This window comes from Phalacrocorax carbo, chromosome 13, assembly GCF_963921805.1.
Source record: "Phalacrocorax carbo chromosome 13, bPhaCar2.1, whole genome shotgun sequence".
NCBI classification, from domain to species: Eukaryota; Metazoa; Chordata; class Aves; order Suliformes; family Phalacrocoracidae; genus Phalacrocorax; species Phalacrocorax carbo.
This window is the reverse complement of record NC_087525.1, coordinates 17,387,320-17,413,660: the sequence shown is the minus strand read 5'-3', so window position 1 is coordinate 17,413,660 and position 26,341 is coordinate 17,387,320. Positions and strand designations below refer to the sequence as shown.

Here is a 26,341-nt window from a genome sequence, read left to right as displayed (position 1 = left end):
CAATAGTGGCTAAATGACCTCAGTGTTATGGTGCCGGACACAACACGGATTCTGCCCTGAGGACTTGTGCGTATGCTCTACTTGAGCATTATGGTGCTTTTCTTTTTGGCTTATCAGGAACCAGATTCCTCTCATCTTGCCACAAGATTTGAAGCTGGGACTTTATGGAAAAAGGTGTTAGGTTATACCAAAGTGATAAAGTCCAGATCCCCCGAGATGCTGATGAGCCCAGCCTGTTTAGTCTCCTAATTTCCATTGAAACACGTAGATGTCTGTGGGGAGCCGCCTGAGTTGCTTTGATGGTCAAATCCTGCATCCCGAACAAGTTGCCAGCGTGCTGTATGTGGGCTTTCTTCTGCAGGGCTGTCTGTCAGCCTCCCCTCTCCCTCCTGCCTTTCTCCAGCGTGAGTATCCTGTGCTTTTAAGCAGAACTGTTGAACCGGCTGTTCTCTTCCCACGTCTGATTTCTACTCGCTCTGTAAATCAGGAGTTCCCCTTATGTCAAAGCTAGCAAGCAGAAAACCACCCTGGATTTCCAAATCCTGTAAAAAGTTTTTTGTTTTTATTTAATAAAATAAAGTACTTTTATCAGTTGTTGGTTTGATACTTGCACTGAACTTGCTGTTGGTGAAAAGTCCCGGTGTGGGGACTGCATGGATGGCAGCTGTAAATTTTACCTGCACTGCTGGGCTTGGGTGGTGGGATTGGACCCAGAGGGACGTATCTGTGGCAAGTAGGGAGAAGGTATTTTGGCCTCCCAATCCTTAGCCTTCCACTGTCAAAGGTTAACAAGCAATCTAGTTATTTCACACGGGAGGGTGGATCCAGAATGGGCATCGTGTCTCCTGTCACAGGTGAGCTTCTCCAGCTCCATCTTAAAATTAGCCAGGTTTGTCACTGTGACTCCAGTGACAAAGTTACTCCCTCCTCTGGCCTTTGTCCGATTTTTGTTCAGGTTTTGCAGGTCAGAGACCTGAGGATGACGGCTTCCAAGGCGTTTCAGAGAGAGAACCCCAATTGCTGCTTCTGGGCTCAGCAGGAAAGAAGCCTGCCTTCTGCAGAGGCACGAGTGAAGGAGCCCGGAATCTAGGAGGGCTTGTGTTGTGTGGGGAAGATTGAGAACTACTGTCAGAGGACACTGCATTTCATCAAAGGGTAAAAACTTTTCACTTGCTCTTGCTCTGAGTTCAGCTTGACTCACTAGCCAAAGACTTGCTAAGCCCTTTTCAAATCTGTGAGCTTCCCAGGCCCTCTGGCACATGCTTCAGAGCTGTCGGTGTTGCATCTCTTGCCTTTTCCCTTCCTTTTGCTTCGCCCTGCCCCACGAGCGAACTTAATAGTCTGTGAAAACTGGTGGGTAGGTAGGTATAGGGAGGGGACTCAATGACACGTTCAGTCATCTCCAAAGAGATGAAGCCAAACAGAATATTTTTGGAGCAGTTTGTTTTCAAATAACAAGCTTAATGTAACAATGTCATTACTCAGCTCTAACTTCAAGGATGTGTTTTCACGGAAACACAATAGAAGCTAAGCTATCAGATACTTCATTTTCATTGAAGTAACAGCCAGTTTCACTGGCAGAAGTATTTCTGAATTTTTTACTCTTACTTAAGGGTGCTTTTGGCATGAGATAAATGTATGTTCCTGAAACTGATTAAGAGACTTCTGGGGGGGGGGGGGGGCGGAAGGCAGAGTGTAGGAGAACATTCACTGTCTGCTTCTTTGATCTGATTTGTTTTTATTATTATGTGTGTGAAATTCAATTTCTGAGAAAATTTATTGATGCAAGAAACCACACATCATTTTTGTGTTCTGGATGTTGTAGCTACTCTCTTAGGAAAAGCCTGCATTTCAGAAAAAAAGCAACAGAGGTAGCATTCATGAAGAGTCAACCAATGTTTTTATTACTCCACTAATCAACAAACCTCTCCTGCTTGCTGTAAATCTGCTCCCATTGCCCCAGATGTTAACTCTATGGTCAATTCTCTTTAATCTTAGCACCCTCTGCTGTGGACAACTATAATAACATCGTATTTAATTATTCTTGGTTTATAACTTATGTATCTCTTTTTATACCAAAGGATCTACAAATACAATACAGCTTGTGTCGATGGAGCTGCATGCATCAGGTATGAGAAATGTATTCTCTTCTTGTGGAAGGTGGCTTTTTTCCAAGTGTTTACGGAAGAAGAGATGTGTGGAATACAGACAAACGGTTTTAAAATACTCTAGACTAGAGAGGATCCCGAACCAATATCGTAGTCCTTGCAGAAGAGAGGTGGAGGTGATGCCTGGACATCGCCTCCAGGCCACACAGGCTATAAGAAAAATTTTATATTTGGCATGTTTGGTTCCTCTGGGACATGCTCCGATTGTACCACTTCTATCTCTGGTGTCGGATTTTCTACACGAACAGGGGCACGTGGGTTAAAATTGGCTTTGGCTCTCCCTTGCCCAGATGTTCTCTTTTGCCAGCACAGTCCCTAGTTAGTTCCTCAGGTCAAGGGGTCACTTGTACCAGCCGGACTGGACCAGGACGTGGCCCCGTGTTTCTTCTTACTTTTTGGAAAAAAGATACAACTTCAAAAGTGTCAAAATGGGCAAGAAGTGAAGAATGAGTGTATGTATCCGCCTAACTTATAAGGAGAATTTTGCAGGGATTATATTTTAAAAAATCAAATGTTGTTACTACATTTTTCCAGGAACCGGTTCCATTTTTTAATCCCTCTGTGACAGGAGAGGAGTAGGTTTGATTTCAGCAATTACAGCCTGAAAACTGAAGGAAGAATATTCCTAGTAGGTAAGCTATGGTCAACTCTTCCACATTTGTCTACAGACGGAAAATCTTGTTTTCCTCCTTGGTGAAGCTTCTTGCAATAGATCCTCCGATGGGACATCGTTTCCAGCCACCCTTTCTTCTCTCTCATCTCACATTTAGAACCTTTCTTCAACTCTTGTCGGGCTTGAAGGCTAACAAGACGGCTGCACCAAAAGGATGCTTTTGAAAAATGCAGTCATTTCAGATAACACATAACCAGTTCTCCGTACTTTCAGTGTCTTTCTTTAAATGCTTAAGTATTTGTTATCAACCCTCCCTTCATATTTTCTGTTTTGTCTTCTAGAAAGCAGCATGTGTAACAGCAATAACAGTGTGAATCAGTCATTTCCCTTCTCACTCCTCCAACTCCATCTGCTGATCACTCATACGAGAGCTCTAACAGCGGAGCTGCTTCTGAGGATTGTTGAAGATGTGGAACAGTGAAAGCCTTCTTGTCAAGCCTCCAAGAGCGAAGAGCAGCAGCGATGAGATTATGAATACATTAGTAATAATACTGTATTGATCTCAAAACACTTTACAAACATTAACTAATTAAGCTTCCAAACAGTGAAGTAAGTTTGCATTAATAAAGCTCATTTATCACATGAAGAAGTGGAGGTAAGCAAAGGGTAAGTGAAGCAGCCAGAGTCAAGTGGCGAGTGAAGGACAGAGAAAGGTGTCCTGATTTCTGGTGGTTCTGCCTTTCATGTGATCTCATTGAGAAAATTTTTGCAGTGAAGCTTACAGCCATTTCAAATTGAGTCGTTTGGGACGTTTTATTGCAAGACTGAGCATTTCTTACAAGAGCCAGGATGATATAAAAGCTCACAGAAGTCATAAACGTTTTTAGGCTCTCAGGTCCAGCTTTGACGGACAAGGGGCCATTTCTGAAAGCGGCGGGGAGCAGCAGTGGCTGCGGAGTTTTCTGTGTGGTGAGCCTTTCTTTTCTCATTTGCGTTGCTCTGGTGGTGTTAGCTGGATAGAAAACAGCCTTAACCTGCAAAATGGGAATTGGTGTGGGCTTGACACTGATGTCATGCATCTATCCCACCCTTCCTGTGGGAGGAGTGGAGCCCTCTCGAGGGATTGCTGTGCTCCAGTGATCGCAGGCAGTCTGTGCAGCCTCGGGGGCTGTTACGGAGTGGAATGGCTCGGAGTCAGTGGAGCAACCCTGGCTTAAAACCAACGTAACAAAGTGGAGGATCAGGCACACAGTAAGCGAATCATGCAGAGCAGTGTTGACCCAAACAGAGGATGATGGCTTAGAACAGGTTCCTCAGAGACATTAACTTATCCTTGGAAAGGCAGGTCTCAAAGCCAAGGCTTATACTTTCTTAATGGGCTTCATTAAGAAGAAAGGAAAGGAACTGGAAAAAAAGACATGTAGCTTAAAAGGGAACAGCTTCAGCACAGTCTAAAATTTGTTTGATTTTTCAATAAAAGAAGCCAATACTGCCTTGAAATTCATGTCCCTTCAAAGTTCAAGGAGGCCTGTATTGCTGGCCTGCTCAGTCAGGAGGCTCCAGCCACTCATTGTATGTGGATTGCACTCCAGGGACCGCCCGAAAAAAATATGATTTAGTGAAAGCTTGTACCCAAAACACATCATTGGCCTCTGATCTCTGAACATTTAAATATTTCAAGCTTACAAGCGGACGCTGTCACGAGGACAGACCCTGATCCCTAGCTGATTCTAGAACATCTGTTGAGGCATTTACCAAGTTAATAGATTAGCTATGAGAATCAGGCAGGTGTTTTTCACCAAAGCCAGAAAACATCAAAATCAGATTGCCCTCCAAGTCTTTCAGCACAGGCAATCGAGTTAGAATGACTCATAGAGTCTAACAGATAATAAAACACACATAACATTTGCTTTAAGGTACAGGTGGGGATATTTTGTACTGCGCTTAGGAGAAAGAAAAACTAACTCTATTTGGGAATAGAGTAATTGAATACAGATGGGAGGAGGCAAATGAAAGAATTTAGCAAATATCTCAGTGGAATAGCTAATGGGAACGAGACAGAATAGGAAATTAAAAATTATTCGAAGCAGATGGACCATTCTTTGAGTTTTTTAAAATTTATTAGGGCTGCGAAAAAAATGTGTCTGTTTATTTTCCACGGCCATGAAATTAATGACTTGGTGAGTTGTGCTTGTGCAATTTTATGACTGCCATGTCATTTGTCATAATTTGGGTGCTGTTTGATATGGATTTATGAATATTTCCTCCCCCCAACATGATTTATGGGTGTTGGTCATATGTGAATTAGACTGTCACCTTTACTAGGAAAAAGTACAAATGACAGATTACAAAAAAAAAAAGTGCTCAAGTCCTCAGTGCTGGAAAGCAGAGTTCATGATCCCCTCTCTGCTTCTTCATTGGAAGTTTTTGTTTGGAGCTGACAATTAAATGTTTGGACTTGAGTCAAGCATATGGGAATGTTGAGAGGGCTTGAATAGATCTGAACTCATCTGAACTTCACCTGTGAAACTCGGCTTGAGTCATCCTTTCCTGGTACTGTGTGCTGAAAAAAATTTAATATATATACACACACTACTTGCTATAGGAGGAACTGTACCGGAGCAGCAAGTTGGCCTGGCAAATTTGCTGTCTTGCTTCTAGTAGTGGCTAGCCCTGGGTGAAGCTTCCATGAAAAGTGAAAGGAATCTCTCATGATATGTGTGGTTATTCAGCACTGTGTTGTTGAAGGAGTGAAGGTGAAGGACATGCAAACCAGTCTGGATTTCTCTAACAATAATAGAATACTAGGTTTAAAGCACTAACTTTTATGCTAACTGTTATCACTTCCACCAAAACTATTAGTGTTTGCCATTTGTTTTGCAACGTGTAGCAACAACACGCGCCAGTTTAGGACAGGAGAAGCAGCAAGAGTTGCTCCTGAGTTTGAGCCACCTGACTTCAGGTGTTGAACTGAGGCACCTAAGTTAGTACCGAATCACCCGAGGCTCCCCCATTGATGCTGGAAAGCGATACGCACCTCCAGAGGGCAATTCGGCCCACGTGTCTCCATCTGTTGACTATGCAGGCAGACTAAAACAGTACCCCTTCCTAATTTAGCTCCCCGGTTTGGTGTAGGAAAGTCATGTGGGAGGAATTAGAGCCCAGCATGGGATAGCTTTAAAAAGAAGAAACAATACACCTTGCATGACAACAAAACATTGCTGATCATCTTTCATGCTGAGCGAGCAAATGTTTCCTTTACGGGGGATGTGACTGGTTCATTCTATGGTTCTTAGACAACCATATGCTGAAGCCCATTTACTGAGGCCCAGACAACATTGCTTCTCCAGTGGGAGGCTGATAATTCTTAGTAGTAAGTATCTCTGCACTTGTGGGGGAAGGATGGATTACTTTGCAGGGACACCAGGGCGGTCTTTGCATGTCTGGATAGCACCTAGTACCTCTAAGGGTAATTGATTTTATTTTTTTAGATAGTCAACCAAAAGCCCGAGTTAACAAATCGGTGTCGTGTCGGCTGTTGCGATGGTAGCCGAGGTGCTTCGCAGTGGTGTTATGCAGCTGCACAGTACTGGAGTTTCTTGCAAAAATAAGCCAGGATCACCTGTACTGCATTCAAGAGTGAGGCCCAGTGGTCTGAGCTGACTCATCAGGAAAGCTTCACAGCTATTGGAGAAAGCTCTGCTCATCAGTTGCAGTGCATTGATATATATCAGAAATATCCCATTGCGTGGGCCAACAAAACTTTTTTTCCATCTAGTACATCTTATCCATCCATTCCCCGGCTCTGAAGTTACTTCAGTTGTCCAAAAGTAGCTGACTGTCAAGTTGTCTGGCAGTTCTAAGGTGAAAATTTTTCAGAATTCAGAAAACTTAAAAAATTTCAGTTTCAGTCAAGCAAAATATTTTGCTTAAATGCAAATAAAATGCTCTGCTTGGGATTTACCTAGGCTTAAGAAGGTGGGGTGGTTTTTTTAAGGTTTTTATTACTTAAATGCTTTCAAACAAGCTCCTTTTTTTAAGAAATATTTTTTAAAAGTGGGCACGTGTGAATCATCTTTGTCCTTTTCAAACATTTTGAGTTTTGTTCCTTTATGGAAATAAATGAGTGAAAACGAAGCAAACTTAACCTTTTGTTTCACCAAGCCTGCGTTTTGGTCAAAGCATTGAGCCTAGATTAATTCTCCTGGTTACTTCCCACACACACACTTACTGGATGGATTGCCCTGTATGTTTTCCACTATTTTTTACCATATTTTGAAATCAGTGAATTAAATATGGAATCCTTTTCTGTAAAAACAATTATACCAGGTTGGGGATGGAGAGGGGAGAATATCTGCTGTTGGATAAGAGCAGTGCTCTCACTGAGCTCAGACCAAAGCTGTTTTGACCGTATCTGGCATTTAAAGGGCCAACCTGCTCATACCCTGTTACCATAAAGAAATTTGCCAGGAAGGCAGGTGTCTAACTATACAGGCAATCAGATTGCAGAGCAAAGTAATCATGATTTCCGATTTTGAGCATAGCTTTCCACATTAGCACATGTATTTTGGAAGAGGGGGTGAAGTAATCAGAGAAAGATAAGGGCAAGGGTGGAGATTATCTGAGACAGTACGGCTCTAAAAGGGTAGTAAATTTTATGGAGCTTTTATTAAAGTATTTTGTTTCCTTTATGTAAAGAAAAAAAAAGTCAAAGCTATCTGAAAATGAGAAAATCCCTGAGTTTGCTTTCATTTGTTTTTAACAGTTACCGAACTGTAGCAATGTGTTCCTTGGGAGGCACCGTTTGCACACACATGTCTGCAAGTCTGAGTGAGTCACAGCTGCAGAGTTTCTTTAAGGCATGCATGCTTGGCTTTGACATGCTGAGATTTATGGTGAGATTTAAGTTCTTGTACCAATGGTGACGTTTCCTGAATGGTTTTCATCCAGATGGTCTCCGAGAGGATAAGGTTTAACAAGATTTATTCACTGAGAGGGGGCAATGTGAATTAAAATTACAAGGGGTACTGTATATACACTACTTCTTTCCCATTCACTGCCTCACGAAATGTAGAAAATCCTCCCTCTCCATTCCCCCCACAAACGAAGTTAAATGGAGTTGCTTCTTTCAACATATAGTTCCACTCTGAGCAGATCAGGGCTCTGGCAAACAAGTGCTATTGATTTTGTTGGGGTGGAGGAAGGGGTTACTGCCCTTAATTTCTACACTGCCACTTTGCCATGGTCTTCCACCCTACTAGTGGAGGCAGCAGATGCAAGCAAGTGCCAGTTTATCAACTGTCATAGCTCGCAGACCATTGGCAGTTAAAATTAATGTGCTGGCTCTGAGCTGTATGGATGACGGCTGGACCATGTTGCTTTTGGATGGCTCCGTTTCAGCTTCTGGTGGGGGACCGCTGCAGACAGCTGGGAGAGGTAACCTCTTAAGCCATTACCACTAAATCCAGCACAACCCCTCTGACTGAGCTCCAAGAGTTCGGCCTTTGAGAGCTGTTAGTCCTAACCAGCACTCTTTGAGGTCCTGAGGCTGTATCTTCAATGGGTCATAGGCTCAGTCGAAGTCAGCGGAGCGCCAGTGATTTATGCGGGCTGAGGATCTAGGCACGGTAATTCAAATTATGATTGCTGAAGCTAGATTTTCTGGAAATTGTGTGTATTTTGCAAACGAAAGAACTGATGTTTTTTCATGTAAGAACCTTGTAGGTTTTTATAAGGTTATTGACACACAGTGAAACAATTAAGCACATGCTTAACTGCTGGTAGATAAGTATCTTCACCAAAGAAAATGAAAAGATATTGCTCCCATGCTTAAAGTTAAATGCTTTGTAAGCGTTTTGTTGGACAGAGTCGGAAGATTTATTGTTTTCTGGGTTTCTCTTTTTAAAAAACTGTCAGAGCCACTATGGAAGCCTACTATAGGCTTATTCAAGTCCTGCTTAAAAAACCCCACAATTGGTAGGTATTAAAAGATCAGTATCTTTTATCCATTTGTTGTTTTCTTCACTTGCAGGCTGGTTCCCCCCACCCCCACCTCCATCTTGAGGTATCGAAAGTATCTTATCTGTTAATAATTTGGCTTCTTTAGCAGGATCAACACATTTCAGTTTGAATATCTTTGAATCCAGCCAAAACTCCAGTGACAGGAGGCAACAAGTTCATCCTAGAGGAGCATTTACAGAAAAATACACTGTCCTGCTTGATAACCAGAAAAAACCACTTTTATCAGCCTATTGCATTTGGGACCATGAGCATGTTCAAGGTATGTTTGGGGGTTTTGTTGGTCTTGGTTTATTTTGTGGTTGTTTTTTTTATTATTATTATTTTGCTTTGCAATCTCATATTATTTGGAGAAATATCTTTAATGCGTTGCCTACTGCTAGTCAAGCTCTTACAGATGAGATCATCACAAACAGTGACTGGTCTTGAGCCCTTCAGTTTCTGAGTTGTCAGCTTGTGGTTCTTTTATTTTTGAAAGGTTGCTACTCAGCGTTTCATAAAACCATCTGCACTTTGTATTGTCCCAATTTCATCAGCCTCAAGAATAGGTACTGAAAATCACCAGTTGCTTTTGAGATCTTGCGCTGGGTGAACATCATCTTTTTAAAACAATGGTAAACAAAAAGTGAGAAGACTTTGTGATTGTTCTTTATGGCTAAGAATGGACAGTCTGAGTAAAACGTAAAAGGGTTAATAATTGTAATGAAATAGGCCTCATTGTGTTGTTGCAAGTTAAAAAATATGCCTCTTGCTGCAGGGCTTGCATTAATATTGTTTGAGAGAAGTAGCATCAATGTACTGTAATAGACTTTTATTAATAGGCTAGCACAGTCATCAGTCTCTGGGTTGGTGTGATGGCTGAATACAGCCAGCATGAGCAATCTTGACAAGCAAGTAACAAAATCTATCAATCACCTTCAGAGTGAAGATTCTGTGATAATTATGTTTACAGTGGTAATAAAATATGGATAAATAAGGCATTCAAACCCATGGAAATTTTAGGGACCATAGTGAATATCCTATGAGATAGAAAAGAGGGCATCACCATAAATTCGCCTAGCTGTGTAGACTGAGAACATTATTCTCTTGACCCATCTTTATTTTTAGAATAAATTTCATGCATTTTTCATTCAGCACTGTGCAATGGTAAAATCACTCCAAGGCTGAAGGCCTCGGTTGCTTTTTCTTCTTGCTGTTGGCATGTGCAAGGATGTTCGGTGCCCTTCCTGTTGATGGTGCCGATGCTCTCAAAGCAGCAGCGTTAGTGGTGTTTTAGAATTTGTTAGTCACTTTTTCTTTCCAGTATTGGCCAGATAAAGAATGGAGCATGTTTGGCTCCCTTTTATGCTGCTCTGTGTGGGTGGTTGACTCCATTTATTTCAGTGGAATTACTCTAAGTTTATGGTATAAGGAAAAACAAACTTCCTGGTCTAGTGGCTTCTGGTGTCAATGAGTCAAAGTCTCCTGGATTGAGAAGTGATCTGTCATGATTGCTGGGAAGAAAAAGGTCCTGATTTTTTTTCTGTCCTCAGGCCATGTCCCTGGCAGGACAAAGAAGCCTTACGTAGTGGGAATCCATTGCATTTACATCAAGTTTCAATCTCTTTATAATGGCAGGTTAATCTAGGCTTTAGCATAAGGAAGAACATGGCCCAGTCTGAGTCACTGGTCTGCCCCACGCTAGACAGCATCTGAGGTTTTGGGGGTTTTATTTTATTATTCCTATGAAAAGTAGTAAATTCAGTTCCTGGAAAAGGTGCCAGTTTGACAGTCCACGGTACTGATGTCCTTGAGCGCGACTGTGGCACAGCCCTGCTCAGGCAGCAGCAGAGAAGGCTTCTCCTGCCAGTGTGTCTCCACCCTGGCCCATAGTGGGGGAGAGGTAACTTTGCTTCCCATGCTTCATTTAATTCTTGGCTCTGTCTGCTGAGAATGGCAACGGAGTTGCCAGTTGTGGCACGCACATTTATTGCGAGGAAGTGAGCCAGAACCACCAATCCATTTTGCATAGACACTGAACAGCAATGGTAAATACTTCTTGTTCATTACCACCCTAAGCTGGATTTGAGCTGAAGACTTGGAGGTGAAAGGCTGTCTCCCATTCCTTAATCCCCTTAACATTTCAGTCTGCCTCATAAAATTTTCTAAAAACAAATGTAAACCTTGTGTATAAAATGAAATCAGGAAAGAAAAGAAAATCCAGAGTGAAGACTGAGTCTGTTTTCTTCTTCAGCAAGCTTCTTTGCTAGTAGTGACCCTGGAAAATTGTTCTTTGATTATTCTCTTGAGAGATTACTCTAATTTCTTGCTGCTGTAGATGGCCATATGATCAATTGTCATCAGTCACTGCCTGATGATGGGTCATTACTTACCAGTGCATACTTGGGGGAAAAACACATGCGACTTCCATTAGGAGGCAGAGTGCACCTACATCAAATATGAAGCATACAGTAAGTTTTCATTAATAACATTTCAAGACTGTCCTCCTAAAGTCCCCAGCACAGAAGCTGCCTTCACAGTGGAAGAACTGAAACTAAGAAAGATTTGCAGCTTACCGTCAGGAAAATGAGCATTCCCATAAGTGAAAATCTGATTTTATGGTTGAGCATTTCAGTAGCAGAGATGGGTTTAATTGAGAAAGAAAGGTAAAGCTCATTCTTTTCTGTTCTTTGCTTCAGGACCTCCTAGCTTCACAGAGCTTATGTAGTTTAATTAATTAATTTAATTAAATTAAGTTGCAGCCGGTATAAATATTCCCTTCTTGTTCCATTTCAAAGTTAAGAATGCAAGCATGGCATCATGGCAAATGCTGCATCTCATGGGTACGGCAGTGGTCAGGTGGTCTGGATGTCTTCAAGAGCTTAGAGAATAATTTTAGTGAAATTTTAAAATAGATTTCTTTTATATTTTCTAAGCATCCTATCAGCAATTCAAATCAAACAGACCTTCAGCTGAGTAAACTACTGAGAATTAAAGAATATAAAGGAAGCACAGCCCCGCTATGCTGAGCGGCCTTTTGAATGGGTTCGGCAAGGACCGCCTCTTTCCTATAAATGTGAAGATGGTTTCTGTCTCTTTCATTTAGGCTTTTGAAGCAAAATCTGGTGGACCAAGAGGAAGAAGTTTAGAAAGAGGTGAAAAGTGGAAGAAGCAATTGGGTTTCGATCCCAGCAAATATGTAGAGATAGGATTGGATGAGACTGTGTCATCCAGTCACGTTGCGTTGTGTTCCCGTCTGGCACTGAATGACACCGGGTCTGGTGCCTACTGTCCTAAATCAACAGATATACACACGGGAGTTCTGTGAGGAGGGTTGGTTTCTGTGCTTCCTTCCACATCCCCGAAGTCCCATGTCTGTGTGGAAGACCTCTTAAGAAGTCATCTGAAGAGAAGCAAAGAGAAAGGAAAGTTCATCCTCTGACTAGTGGTGGTATCTTTTGTGCCTGCTGCTGGTAAGGGCGTTGGTGTGGAATCACAGGCATAGATTCGTAACCATTAAGAAGCTGAGGGTAGACCTCTTTTTCTGATGTGACACACCATGTAAAAATGTACAGATTAACTGGAATAAACACATTTGAAATGACTATCAGACCACTTATTTTTAATCACCTGAAAGTCAGCGTTAAAATTCTGTAGGTGTGGAAGAAAGTGGTCGGCTCAGCCCTCGTGTCCTCATGTACGCGGGCAGGACCATGCTTCGGTGCAGAGAGAAGGCTGCAGTTCAGAAGCTTTGGATTAACTAGTGTGGTTGACTGAAGTTGCTGAGCTGTGACGGTGAGAGTCCTTACCCAAGACCCCGCTGAAGCCTGCACTGCTCTCGGTATTTGAGCTACTTAGAGTATGTCCCCACCTCTGGATTGCAATGGAAGTTATTGCAGTGAATCACAACTGCAAACATTTCGTTTGAAGCATTTATCAGCTGAGCTTTGGCCCGCTTCCTGATCATAAATTGGCCCTGGATGGTTACTTGTAATATGCTGTGTAACGCTGGAACCTACGTTTTGGGAAAGGATCTCTTTGGGAAATATCGCAGTCTCTACACCTTCCAGCTTAACGTGCTGTGCTGACTCATCTGTATTTATTGAGTTGTATGGGTTTAGATGGGAATTTTATAGAGGAAGTTTGAGCCACGATCCCACTGAAATGTAGGGAGAGCTTGGTACCTCTACCCTTAGGTTACAAAAATGTAGGAGAAGCCCCTTGCAAATTGTTCTGTTTGAAGTCATTTAGGGCTACATAGAGAAGCTCAGTGGAGTCACCAAGGGTTCCTGGGGTGGTCAGAGGCCCGACATCCACTGAAAGTCAAGAGGATTCAGGCTTTTTTCTGGATCTTCCAGTCACTACATTGTTTCTTCAGACACCAAAGTGTGTTTGTAAATCTCACCCCTAGGATTCTTGAAAATCCTGCCCTTTAGCTGGTGTGTTTAGCTGGTGTGCTGCTGCTGTGGATTAACATAACCCCCCCCCTCCATTGCCCAGCTGTAACTAAAGCAAGACTGCGGTGTGACTGATGCATGTTCCTCTCCGGCACCATCTACTGGCTCCAGAACCAGGCTTCCAACCACTGCTCTCTTCCCATTGGAAAACAAGTAGTATTTTCCTTTGGCCATAGCCTAAAATTCGGTTCAGTGCAGATGCCGCTGTCGTGGAAGGAACTCGCCGTAGAGTGATGGTTGCAGAGCCTTTTGGGAGAAAGCTTTGTAGTATGGCTCTTGTACTAACAGTTTAGATTCGTAATTCAAGGTGCAAAACTGCCAAAGCACATAAAAAATAATGTGATGATCTTGTTATAGATATTTTGTTACAGTAAGAATCAAGAAGGGGGGGGGGGGGTGTCTGTGTATTAAGACTGTCATAGTCTTTGAGCATCTTTTCTAGTCCTAATAAAATAGCTGAGAATGAAATGAGCATACTTAAATTATAGAATGATTCAGGGCATCGTGTTGTTAATAATGTAGAGAAATGAGATATAAAAGCTTTTACTCAAGCATACCCTAAAGCAAATTTAAGTAGAGCACACAGCTATGATGCTGATTGTTTTCACAGGTGTTGGCACCATATGAATTAAATGAAGAAAAAAAAATGGTGAAACATTTATGACTCATTAGAATTATGTGGTTTTCTATCCTGTCCTAACAACTGAAAAAAGGTGTAATTTACATTTGCAGCCAAATGGCGTGAAGTAACATTATACTTCACCGACATGAAAAGAGGAGACTTCCAGATGACTACTATTCTGAACTCCTCTAGTTCTCAAATCCTGGATTTTCAGGTTTTCATGTGGACTTTTGAGAGCTAAAATTATTGCCCCATAAAAAACCCAAAAAGGAATATGGTAACTTTGAATCTATAGAACATGTGGTTTCAAGGAGCTAAGTGCCATTCGCTACACATAACACCTTTACAATCAGAATATTTCTCCTTTTCATCAAAGAATACACTTGATGGATCCAAAGAGAGCCACATCTGTGGGTTTTTTAAAAATAAATAAAACTCTGCATCCTCCTTTTCCTCTCTCCTTTTCAGAGTTTAATTTTTTTCTATCAGAATTGTTTTGTTGTAGATTTTAAATATTTACATGAAGAGGGTATCCTGACAGGCTGATCTATTGCAGGAAAGCAACAAATAAACAAATCCATGTCTACAGTATTTTAGATTCTGGTTTCCTGAGCTGCTAAGTGTTTATTTTTCCTATTGTAAAAACCTGCATTGAAATGCATTTAAAATGGAGTTCACATGGCAGCTTTCAGGCAACATCTAATGTTTTAACAAAGCCGTAATACAAGCCTCAGCTTCCCATACACTGCATAGTTGGCTAAAAAAGAAAGCAGCTGATTTATCAGAGCCTCTGTGCTGTAGATGAGTCTTCAGAAAAAGAACATGTCGTACTTTGCAACTGAGACTTTTTTGCAAACACCTAATAAAGCAGAAAAAGAAAGTTTTACTGGGCTTCGTGAGCACATTTTTCTCCTCTCACCAGAGCAGCAAACCCAGTTTGTAATCCTACTTTCATTTATTTCATCCTCCCCTGAAATTTCTCCTAGCACAAACTCACTCAATTCTGGCTGGCTAATTTGCATCTCATGGCCTGCAGTATCTCTTTAGGAGGTGAACTATTAAAAATACATTAGCCTGGTGTGGATGGTAATGGGCCAAATGCTGCTGGTTTTGAAGGCAATCTGGGAAGCCTCATGCTCTCTCTGACTCTTGATAGCTGTGCAAGTAAGTTGTTTGCTTTTGCTGTCCTTGGACTTTAAAAGTTCTAGCAGCAGATGTAGGTGAGATGATTGTCCTTCTGAAAGTCTGGGCTGAGAAAAGCGCTTTTCTTCCTTTCCAAGCTTGCTCTAATCTTTAACGTTACCTTTATTTCTGTTCTGCCAGAACTGTGTCCTATTAGCATCCAAAAATGTTACACATAACTTTGGCTTGCTTACAGAAGATGATCCAACCGCTAACATTTGCCTTCTGTAGCTGAATGCTGAAAGAAAAAATAATCCACATTTGAAATGTGAGACTTTGCTGCTGTCAGTTTCTGGAGCTGATTATTAGGGCTGCGATTTTTATCTACTCACTTGTACAGTAATTAAAAGCAATTCCCTCATCAGTTATCATCCTGTGAAGCCAGCTTTTAAGCAGCGCTTGATGTACAGTTTATTAACCTAAGCCCACGTTGAAGGAAAGGTGACATAGTTTAAAAAGTAAGAATGAACACATCTGCTCTGAAACAAAGAGCTGAATGTAAAATAGATGCTTATTGTTAAACTAGCAAAAATGGCAATGGGATTTTAATTGGCAAAGTAGGAGTAATCACCTGGCCTGGGCCCGGTGCACACCTTCATTCTGTCCACTCCCACCTGTGTCCTTTTTACGTGGATTATTTTCTGCATGGGTGTATCCTGTTGTGATGGAGAGGGTGGTTAAAGACTTGAGGAGGAAATCAGGGAGACAGTTGCTGTGGCATGCTGAGGAGGAAGAGCCTGACCACCTTTGCCACGCCTTCTAGCAGATATCGATGAGCACAAATGCTTATTGGTGTCGGCTCCAAATCCGAGGTATTTGATATTAACTCAATACTGAGCCTCTGGCCACCAACGTTGCAGCTGAGGACGTCTTTATTGCAGTAAGAGATTTTGAATAATGGGCAATGAAAATCGTGATATTTACCTGTGATAACTTTTCTGGACAGGTGCTGGAGACAGAACGACAGGCTGAATGAAGGCAAACTGGAAGTGAGCCCAGCCACGGATCTTACACATGGGACTTTTCTTGACCACTGAAAATGATGTGGAATCTTGTGAGAATGCTCAAATATTAGGGGAAAAAAGGCATTTAGAGAAGAAAAGTGAAAGTGGAGCAGAAGTCCCTAAAGCGTTACAGGCTTGCAGAGCTCCTAAAGCACCGACGGGGGGGGAGCCTGAGAGAGGGGGATAGAAACAGCTCTGGTGTAAAGGTGCAGGCTGCAGCATTTACTGATGGAGTCCAGGCATTTGTAGAACAGGGAAACTATGAGGTGGAAAGTTACTACTGGCTGTGCTCTTTGAAATGGAGCCATTCAAGGCAGTCCAACAGCACAGCGTGGTGTGCGACAGGCAGCAAAGCAATTTGCAATCCGTGCTCGGCCAGAGAGAAAGGAGCAAGTGCCACAGGAGGTTGTGCCCATCCCCAGCCACGCTAGGAAGTGAATGAAGAACTGCATGGATTTTGTTTTAAATGGAACTGAGCAGTAATCCCCAGAGATTTAAGAGTTGAGATCATGCAGTGGATACATATTTCACACCTGGGGATAGAGACATGCCTGAGATGAGCCAGGAAATGTATCTACAGGCCAGGCATGAATACCCGGTTGAAAGCATACATGGAACAGTGCAAGCTGTGCAAAGAATCTAGTGATTGACAAGAAATGCTTCATGAAATCCCAGCCCAGCCCTGGGAAAAGGTCAGAACAGACTTGTTAATTTCTAATGAAAGAAACTTTATGGCCACAGCGGATTACTAACCCAGTTCTTGGAAGGTGTACAGAGAAGAACAATGATCAGAAAACTGAAAGCATAGACTTTGAGATGTGCTACACCTCACTCGCTGGGATGAAGTGAGAGGCTCCTGATCCCTTCATTTAAGCATTTGAACATTTTGGTGCCTTTAAACATTTCTGCGTAAGATTTATGTCCCTGAAAATACACAACAGAATAGGAAGATGGCATCAGCCTCGATGGCAGCCAACAAACCAATGGCAGCATTAGTTAGATAATAAGGGTGTTTGGCCTGGTTATTTTGAACCTCATGAATGCTAAGTGCTCCTATGGTTTAAACAGAGACATGTGCTCAGACACTGGCCTTGCAGTTTAGGTGAGCATGTCTGCGAAAGCAAAAACAGTCGATATTTTTTCTATACGGTCCTTGGGAAGGTAAGCAAGTGCAAAGGACTCAACGCTCAGAGTTACTATACGTAGGAAGGTATGTATGAAATCAGTCATGAAGTTATTATGAAAAGTAACAGCAAAAAAAAAAGTTGTTACTGGGTGCAGGATGTGAAATGAGTAGAGCAAGCAGGAAAAATGAAACTCGAGGCACCGTGCTGTGACTGGAATCAAAGATAGCACCAGGGGATCGTAGTCTGTTAGGCTAATGTAAGCAAGACAAAAGGGCCGTGAAGTGTGTGATCAACACCGGCTCAGTGGCACTGAGCCTTTCAGGTGCCCTCAATAATAACAGAAAACAGGGAAGCTGAACAGGACGGGGAGAGCTTGGTGGCTTCGTCGCTGGCATCCGCGTTTTAGCTATTACGGAGTAGGCTGCCTGGCATCCGATCGCCCCCCTGGTGGAGCGTCAGTCTGCTTTAGGTCCTGCGTCATATCTGCTATTCCCGTGCAGATGTCCTGGATGCCTGAGGGCCTCTCAAATGGCACCGGGCACCTGTGCGCTGGACGGAGGAATCCTGGCCTTCGCTTTACGAAGCGGTGTGCTCTAGAAGGGCCGCGACAGCGTGGTAATAGCTGCAGCCAAGTGTGGCAGCGATGAGCAAGTTGGAGAGATCTTTAAACAGGTAGGGCTGTGCAATAATTATCTTCAGCTTGGGCCTTTTAAGGCTGGCTGTGGGCTTAGCCTGGCAGCTTCCTGCCTTGGCCAGGAATGAATCGCCTGTGGGGAGCTGTAATTCCCAGAGCAGATGGGAGTTGTCGGGCCTACAGTCAGAAATGATGGAAAGGGATACAACGTGTAACAGCTCCCTTTGGGCAGGAGAGATCGGGGGGGACAGGTGGGTCTCTCCAGCCAAGGAGAGGATATCACAGATAAAGATGCCTTAGGAAGATGCTTTAACAGGCAGTCAGGTGTCTGTGTCGGATACCCAGAGGAGAAAGCAATTAAAAGAGCTCTAGTTGATTAAAAAAAAAAAGGGGGGTTGAAGAAAATTGAGTTAGTCTGAGAATGAACTTAATCACCAAGGTGCCCTTGAAGTTTATCAGACCACCTAGAGGTGCAATATCCTAGACAGGCAATGAGTTCTCAGAAATACCCTTAATCTAATCTTTTTATTATTTTTCCTTACCCTAGAAAGATTGAAGTGTTTTGGTTTGGTTTGGTTGGAAGACTGAACTAGCTTGCCAGAGGGAATTCGGAGGAAACCAGAACGTTTTCCCAACGAGAAGGTAAGGCCCAGCCACACCTTGCAACATCAAATCTTTAATCATGTACCTGCCTGTAGAGCAGCAGCAATATTCAGTGTTTCCGTAACATCATTCATGCAAGAATTTCAAAGCACTTCATAAGCACTAATTAATCAAACCTCACAAACACTCAGCAAGCAGCAACTTTGCCCACCAATGAAGCGTAATCACTTCTAAAATGGAACACGATGGCAGTTTGATATCACATAACGTGACGCAACAGGTCAAGGCAAGTAGAACAGGAGCAATTGAGGGCACTTGGGAAGTACCCATCCTTAAAGAGCTTTGCAGTTACAGTGCTTCTTTTACACTGGATATGCTTTGTGGAAATATTTGGTAAAAATGTATTTGTGAAAAAGCAATTTTTGTATTGCACCAAAAAGAACCATCTGAAATATATTTTTTAATTCCTAGTAGAGCTCCTGATGCTAAAGGCAAATACCTACACTTTGTGGGGGCAATCCGTCAGAATGCTTTCCTCTCGCCGTGGGAACGTACTGTTTCTATCCCTCTAGCCAATGGCACCCGCAGTCCTAGAGATCGTGAAACCAGCCACTCCTGTGGGGCTCTTGACCCCCAGGTGCTGCCAGCTGAGGTTGCCCAGGGGGAGGAGGGAGCTGTGTCAGAGGCTGCAGGCTCTACCTTCAGTTCCTCTATGTTTTGAGGGACTACCTGGCAGGTTTAATACTTCCCCCCGCCAATGGGGGTCTCAAAGCCGTGATCCCCAGCCACAAAACCTGCTCCAGAGCAGAAGCCACAGGGCCTAAATTAGGGCCTTCTCTTGGCCCAGTTAAAGCTGTCAACGTCCCAGTTGACTACAATGGGAGAAAGATTGGGCTGGCCCAGTTTCTTTATATTTCTGCCGATCCGACCTTTACGGGTGGACTAATTCAGACGTGCGTGTGCTGCTAATGTTCAGAGCGAGTATCTCCCAATTAAGTATATGTTGATCAACCTTGAGCTTTTTCTGTCTATAAGCAAAACATCCCTGTAGTTTAGGTCTCCTGTCCCATCGCTTCTCATCTCTTCTGGAAGCAAATGGGATACAGATTTATTTTTTTTTTTTTAACATCATACAATAAAACTATATTGTACTTGTGTAAAACAATGTGCAAACCATTAAGTAGAATAATGAAATGCTGGAAGTTAAAACAATAAGCCTGGATGATTTAAACCTTGCTACATTTTAAACGTGCAATATGTTTGCAAGAATGAATTGGTCTTTGGGGCTGAATAAATAGTGCAGATATCCAGCCCATTTTGGAAAGAACAAGTAATACCTAGGAACGTAATTTAAACCAGTGTTGTAATTAGCTGGTCATTTCACATTACTGGAGTTCTGGTCTTGTTGTTTGGCTTTATAAATGACCCATATAGTCGTCTCCTAATTATACGTGATAGGTTTAAAACAACCCAACAAAAACCACCAAACTGTTTGGATGAGAATCTTTCCTTTGGCAGAATAGCGAAGAGTAAATTATTTAGATGGATTATGTGGTACACTCCCCATTAATATGCCTTTGCAAACTTATTTAAAAACCCAAGATCTGGAGGCTTCTTTAACCGTACCTTCAGGATATCATAATTCTCCCTGGCTTCACTTCCTGAACATGAAGCAACACAGTATTTTCAGTCAAAACTCATCTCACCATACATCTAACTGATAAATAATGGATATTACTGTGAATGCAAAAAGATGGCTTTGTTCCCAATTATGGTGGAAACTGTAGAAACAGAAACTCTATTACTAGAGTCAGTCAAATTCTTGCAGGACTAAACTGAGAAGCTGGGGTGACTGGGCTTTTCCTTCTAACTTGTGTTCCGCCTGCATAGGGTATGAAAATCTTTCTGACTTTCACAGTGGGTCAACTGTATGCCATGCCAATACTGAGGTGGAAATGAGAACTCTCTTAAGGCTGCTCTCGGTTACCATCACCTTCTTAACGCCCTCAAGAAATCATTTCGGTTCCCTGGGATCAGGGCGAGAGAGATGTTCCTAGTCGCAGTACCCTTATAACTTCACCTGTAGCAGATCAGTAAGTGATATGCTGTAGAGGAAGGCATTGTAAAGTTGCCGCGTGGGGTTCTTTATTTTTGTTTTCCAAATTCAGCATTTTCCCAACAGCATGAAGCCATGGGTACTTGGTCAAACTGAATTTTTGTCCATTTCATTCTTGCTGGAAAGCAGCTACTGCAGGAGGTCGGCATCTGAATTTGAGTTCAGTGCAATGGAGTGAGGACTCTTCAGTAGCCCGAATTATGTCATTAACATCAGCATGTCTGCAAATGCACCACCTCGGTGAAATAGTTCCTAGGGAAACTGTCGATTGTGAATCATGATGCGGTATTGTGAAATCTGGCTGAAGTAGCTGTTGTGTAAAAGGCTCTCTGAACGCATAGATTTCAGCCCTCTGGCCCCTTGCTACCAACCTAAAAATTAAGAAAGTAGGCTTTCATGTATTTACCTCTTTTATATTCTCTTGGCTTTACAGCTTGATTGAAAATCTGCGCTAATTGTAAATTGCTGCAATAAAAAAATACGTTATATCTATTCATATAAATACAATAGAAATTAAAAGTTGGGGGTGAGAAATGAAAAATTCATAGCCTTGGATGTTGAGAAAGGCAGACCTGCTGTCTCCCCTTGAAGTCACCTAGGTGAGGCTTTTTGACATAATGGAAGCATCAATGAACTGCTCTTGATTAAAAGTTTGACAGGTTGACACTATCCCCCTGAACGGGAAGACCGAGGTTGAAAGAAAATTTTAATACAAACAGAATTTCATTAATACCACCGTTTGCTATAATGGGGGTCTTTTTTTCCCCCCACTGTTGTTTTTGCTTAGATGGTGTCGTTACCTTTTAAAGGGGAAAGACACTATGGTTAAGCTTTGTCTCTGAAACAATGTCATATTAATGGAACGGGAGCTTTCAAGTAAAATCTGAAAGAAACTGCCTGGAACAGTTCTGATTCTCCAGGCACAAACAAAACCAGTTTTAATAGGGTGGTTCCTTTAAATGCAAGCTCTGTTCATTGAGCCAACATCTATTTTGTAGAGAGACTACAGAAATTCATTAAACAATATAAAATAATCAGTATAAGCAGAATATCAGGATGGCCTTACATCTCCCAGGATCCAAAAATATAGCCTCACTTCACTTTATTTACCTTCTGAGAGCTTTTTTACTAATGTGGTAACTGTTAGACTCTATCTGCTCTGCTCAGTGTTAGGGCTGTCATGATGAAAGTGCATAAGCAATATAAATAATAGTTGTTGGCACATGAAAGGAACTCTGAGTAGATTGTTCTTTTGGAATCTAACCGTCAGGGTTTTTGTTTGACTCTCGGGGATTTTTTTTTATTATTATTTTTTATGTTTAATCCAAAGATTCTTATAATCTTAAATTGATTATTTGCAAAACCATCATTCTTTTAATATTTACATTGCGATTTAATATTTATAGCTGGATCCCAGGCAATTCTTATACAATTTAGTAAATATTTATTAAATCAGACTTGTTTTTAAAGACTTACAGTTTTGTAAGCACTCTCTAGCACTAATACTCTTTGAAGCGGAATGTCAGCCTGTGCAAGTCAGTTCCTATATTGTCTTTCTGTTCCTTGTCTGCGGTGATCCTTCTTGACTTCTTTTCACTGCTGAATAGTTAAATAGTTTAATCTCTCTCAGATCCTTGATATTATCAGGTTATATAACCTCCCACTCCTTTCCCACTCAGCATCTCTGAAATGTAATATTTGCACGTGGATTTTTGACTTCTCATTTGAGATCTGCAGAGACCTCCAAAGCGCTGTTTGAGCCCACAGCATCTCTCCTCGTGATGCATTTTTAATTTCTCATTTACGGGCAAGTAAACTGACTTACTGCGAGCTTACAGTCAATATTTTCCGGATATCATTTAATTGCAAGTGTGCAGTTTTTAGATGTGCAGCTTGAGACCTTTACCACGTCACTTGCAGATTCACTCTCTCTTTTTTTTGAAGATGATGAGTGTTGAAGTACTGACTCACAGTGGAAAGCAGACCATGTACACCACCTCAGTTTGGAAACCTAAAACCGAGCCATCTAAATCAATGAACTTGATACAACGCTATAAACAGCTTACCCAGTCACCAGCAGAGTCAGTAATAGAACTCGGGCATCTGCTTCACATTTCCTTGTTCTCCTGCTACGCCATTCCTCTCTCCTTAAAGCATCAGTGACAAATTAAGTAAAAATGGACATCTGAGGAGTATGGGGAAGAGAATGTTGAAAACAAAGCAATTCAGAGCATTTCATCCCTTCTAGCCAAGGCAATGGCAGGTGTTCTACGTCCTATTACAGCCTTGATAGCATGTTATGTTGCATCGTTTCGGCATACTTGCTTTCAGACTGGATGACTAAATGTCAGTTCAGATAGCAGTTACCCAATCCAAATGAACCACAGTTGGATGGCAGCAGGTGAACACAGGAGCGTCCAGTTCAGGAGCCTACCCTACCACTCCATACTTGGAAGGCTGCAGATATACCAGATTTTGTTAGTGGAAAAAAGCAGTTGTAAACTAGGAAATATTTTCCTGTGATTTTACAGTTCTTTCATGATTGATTATGGGTCTGCACATGATGGAGAAGAGAGCTTTTCAGAATAAATATGAACAGTTCTGATTATCCATTTTCCCATTTATTGACACAAAATGGGCAATAGACAACGTGTTATAAGCAAAAAAATGTTTCACTACATTAGGAACCATTTCTTTGCTAAAACACCCATGAAATCAGCCTCTTGACATATTCCCCAGCAAGTTAATCTGATCGTGATTGGCTCTGAGTGAAATGGAAATGAGAGAATTCCAATAAGCATGTGAACATACAAACTGATTTTCAACCCATTTTAAACACAGGTCGGCTCCAGACATTACTTGTATCGGCGAGTAAGTGAAAAGCTGAAGTGCATCTGAATGTAAAAGCCAAAATCAATTTGATTTTAAATGATTTTCAACTGATTTTAAAAAGCAATGGTGTGGAACTTATGTGTAAGGTTAAAAGGCTTCACTTTTATTCCCTTCAGACTAAAGCAAGCTTATTTTTTCTCCTTTATTCAATTTGTTATTTTCTTATCCCACCACTGTTTTCAAAGGCCTGTGTATCACTTTACCAGTTTAAGTCAGAATTATTGGACCAACAATGCAAAGTATTTTTATACACGGAACTAAACACCAGATGGGACTCCATGAATATTATATTATTCATGGCTGTTGATTTAGAAATGCCTTAAAAAAAAAAAATTATCTAGTCTGTTGTTGTATGGCCTCAGCTTTATTCCAGCCACAGGTTTCTTTTAGCTACACTCATTGGGTACCCTGATGGACTCCAATCAAAATCCCCGCTGGAAATAGCGAGAGCTTTTCCTGTTGAGTTCAGTGGGCTGCTGGTCAGACTGCGATTGCCACCCGTTCTCTGAGCAAAATGGTTTTGTGATACAGGACCCATAATGAGCCTGAGGAAATCTGGATCCAATCTTTGTCCTTGTTTTGCCTAGTCTTGGCAGTCTTGGGCAAAACATTTGTTCTCTCTCAGCTTTTGTTTCCTAAACGATAAAGTGAGAGTAATATTTTTCCTCCCCCCCCCCCCCAATATCTTGTCCTCTGTCAGTTTAGACTTCCCTGGGTTTTGGCTAGGGGATGGATTCTTATTGCATGTGGAGCAGCAGCAGCCCCTGCATATCCCCCTTGAAAAGTGGGTTGTAGCTTCTTACGGTAGTTGGAATATTGTGGTGCTAATTACCGTGGAATTCCAGAAATACTCTGATCAAACAGTGGCAGGGGAGCGTAGGTCACTACAGCTCCTCAGGTTGGACGGACAGGCACTAGCCGTGGAATTCCAGTTGTTCTAGGCGACTGCTGCTTGTGCATTGGAAGATGCTTCTCAATACAGATGTGATAAGGACCCAAATTGTGGTCAAACACAGGTTTAAATTATGCGGAGAGTTATTCCACAACACAGCTGAGCAGGATTTAAATGAGTTTAAATTGGAGCAGAATAGAGCTTGCTGAAGTCTTTGCACAAATACCCGTGATTAAGGATGGTGACAAATGTGTCAATTGTAGAGTTCTGTATCGTAAAGGATTCAAAAAACATAATCCATTTGTCTGGCAGTATTTTAAATGAGTAAACAAGCTAATTGCTGAGCCTTCTCTACACTACTGTAAATTGAAGTAGAATTTTCTCCAGAAATTAGACTCTGTGTCATGAGATCGTTTGTATCCCCTCTCTCTCTTTCTCAGTCTTTCTCTCTGCATCCCAGTCCTTATGATTTAGTTTTCTGTTTGTATTTATGAGGAGGTTTATTGCTAATGTTTTTGCATGGTGTCATTAAAAAGCAGCTTCCTTACTGAATGCAAGGACTGAGTCACTTCCCCATATTTGATACACCCCTGGCAAAGCAATATGATAAATCTTACATATGAAAAGAGATTAAGGATAAGGCCTTCAGAAAGGATAAATTTAGACTCTTATTTCTGTATTTGTCTGTTTTTCAGTGAAAGTGCTTAAGCTCTCAGCACTTGGAACCAACTTAAGTATATGAGGGTCTGAAACCTCAGTCAATGCATTTACCCCTTCGCTTTGATTTAAAGACTCTTTGCAGTACAAAATGTCAGTTTTCCAATCTGTGTATGTATTCGCTGTCTACTTTTTACTACCATTTTAAACTATTCATTGTTTTTAAAGCCTCTGTCTCTGCAACAGTAAAAACTTAGTGTTATAAATAGGCTATTAAAATGGCCATTTAGCTAATCCAGCTTCCTTAGAGTAACATGGTCACATTAGTAGTTCCATAATTTCATTTTTGAAAACATTCAGACTATTCTGAAAAAATATTTGCCAAACTGAATTTTCTTAAGAATTTGGTGCAAAATCTTTAGCTGGAGGAAATGCTCTGAAGATTTTCATGCACGTGTTTTTTTATGTGCCAAAATACCACTGTGAGGTTGGTAAGCAGTTACAGGGTTTTTTCGCTTCTGTATTCCTACGCAGATTCACAATTGCAAAAAATTCTGAGGCAATACTGAGTATGAAGCATATTAATATGAATCTATAAGAGGCTCACATCTTGAATATTATATGTATTTCTTGTCCTCAACTCAAAAAGACCCTACACACTAGATTTAGAAAAGGGAACAGCAGTGAGCCAATTTCTGGAAAGGTTTCCATATGAGAAGAGGCCAATAGCATGAGCTTAGAACAGAGGTCCGAGGGCTGCATAGTTCCTCTTGGTAGAATCTTAAATTGTGCAGAGAAGTAATAGGGAACGCTTGTTCTCTAGTTCTTCAAATTGTAATAGTGCTGAAACAAATAGAAGTGATTTTCCACATAAAAGACATTAATAACCTGTGGAACTCTTTGCCGCAATTACCTAAATTTGTGAAGGGTATGCTTGTCCTTGCAATTAAAAACCAAAATTCTTACTACTGAAAAGAAAGGTCTTGATACAGTCTTGGCTCAGGAAGTCTGGAAGACCTGAATTACAGGATACATACCATAGAAAGGAGCCCTCTCTGTTATATAATGCTGAAGCGTTGCTCTTCCAGAAGTTTTTGGGTTTGTATTTTTATATTCCACAATGAAACTTGATGGAAGATAGGAAGATCTTACAGCAGTGTTATGCCATCACAATTATTTCATTAATTTAAACCTGTCACATAGGCACACTGCATCAATATCAAATATAGCTTCTTTCGTTTCTAAGTACGCCGATAATGTCCTCTCTCGCGCTGGTACGTAGCAACTTCATTTCCTGTCCACATTTCATCCCACAGATACTACCCTGTGCATTCTAAAAAATAAATGGGGAGCATATAGGAAGGGATCTGTTCATGT

At 41.6% G+C, this 26,341-nt stretch overlaps 1 long non-coding RNA gene across 1 annotated transcript in view; it reads left to right on the top strand.

The window, feature by feature from the left end:
* The first annotated feature begins 698 nt into the window (after positions 1-698).
* LOC135315625 (uncharacterized) overlaps positions 699-26,341 on the top strand; it is a 118,472-nt gene continuing 92,829 nt past the window's right edge. Inside the window, exons 1-8 of the long non-coding RNA XR_010375111.1 lie at positions 699-1,155; positions 2,082-2,129; positions 2,737-2,800; positions 3,123-3,750; positions 7,547-7,676; positions 8,888-9,061; positions 15,986-17,842; positions 18,352-18,446. This is a non-coding gene — a long non-coding RNA (uncharacterized LOC135315625). The remainder of the gene's footprint in view (positions 1,156-2,081; positions 2,130-2,736; positions 2,801-3,122; positions 3,751-7,546; positions 7,677-8,887; positions 9,062-15,985; positions 17,843-18,351; positions 18,447-26,341) is intronic.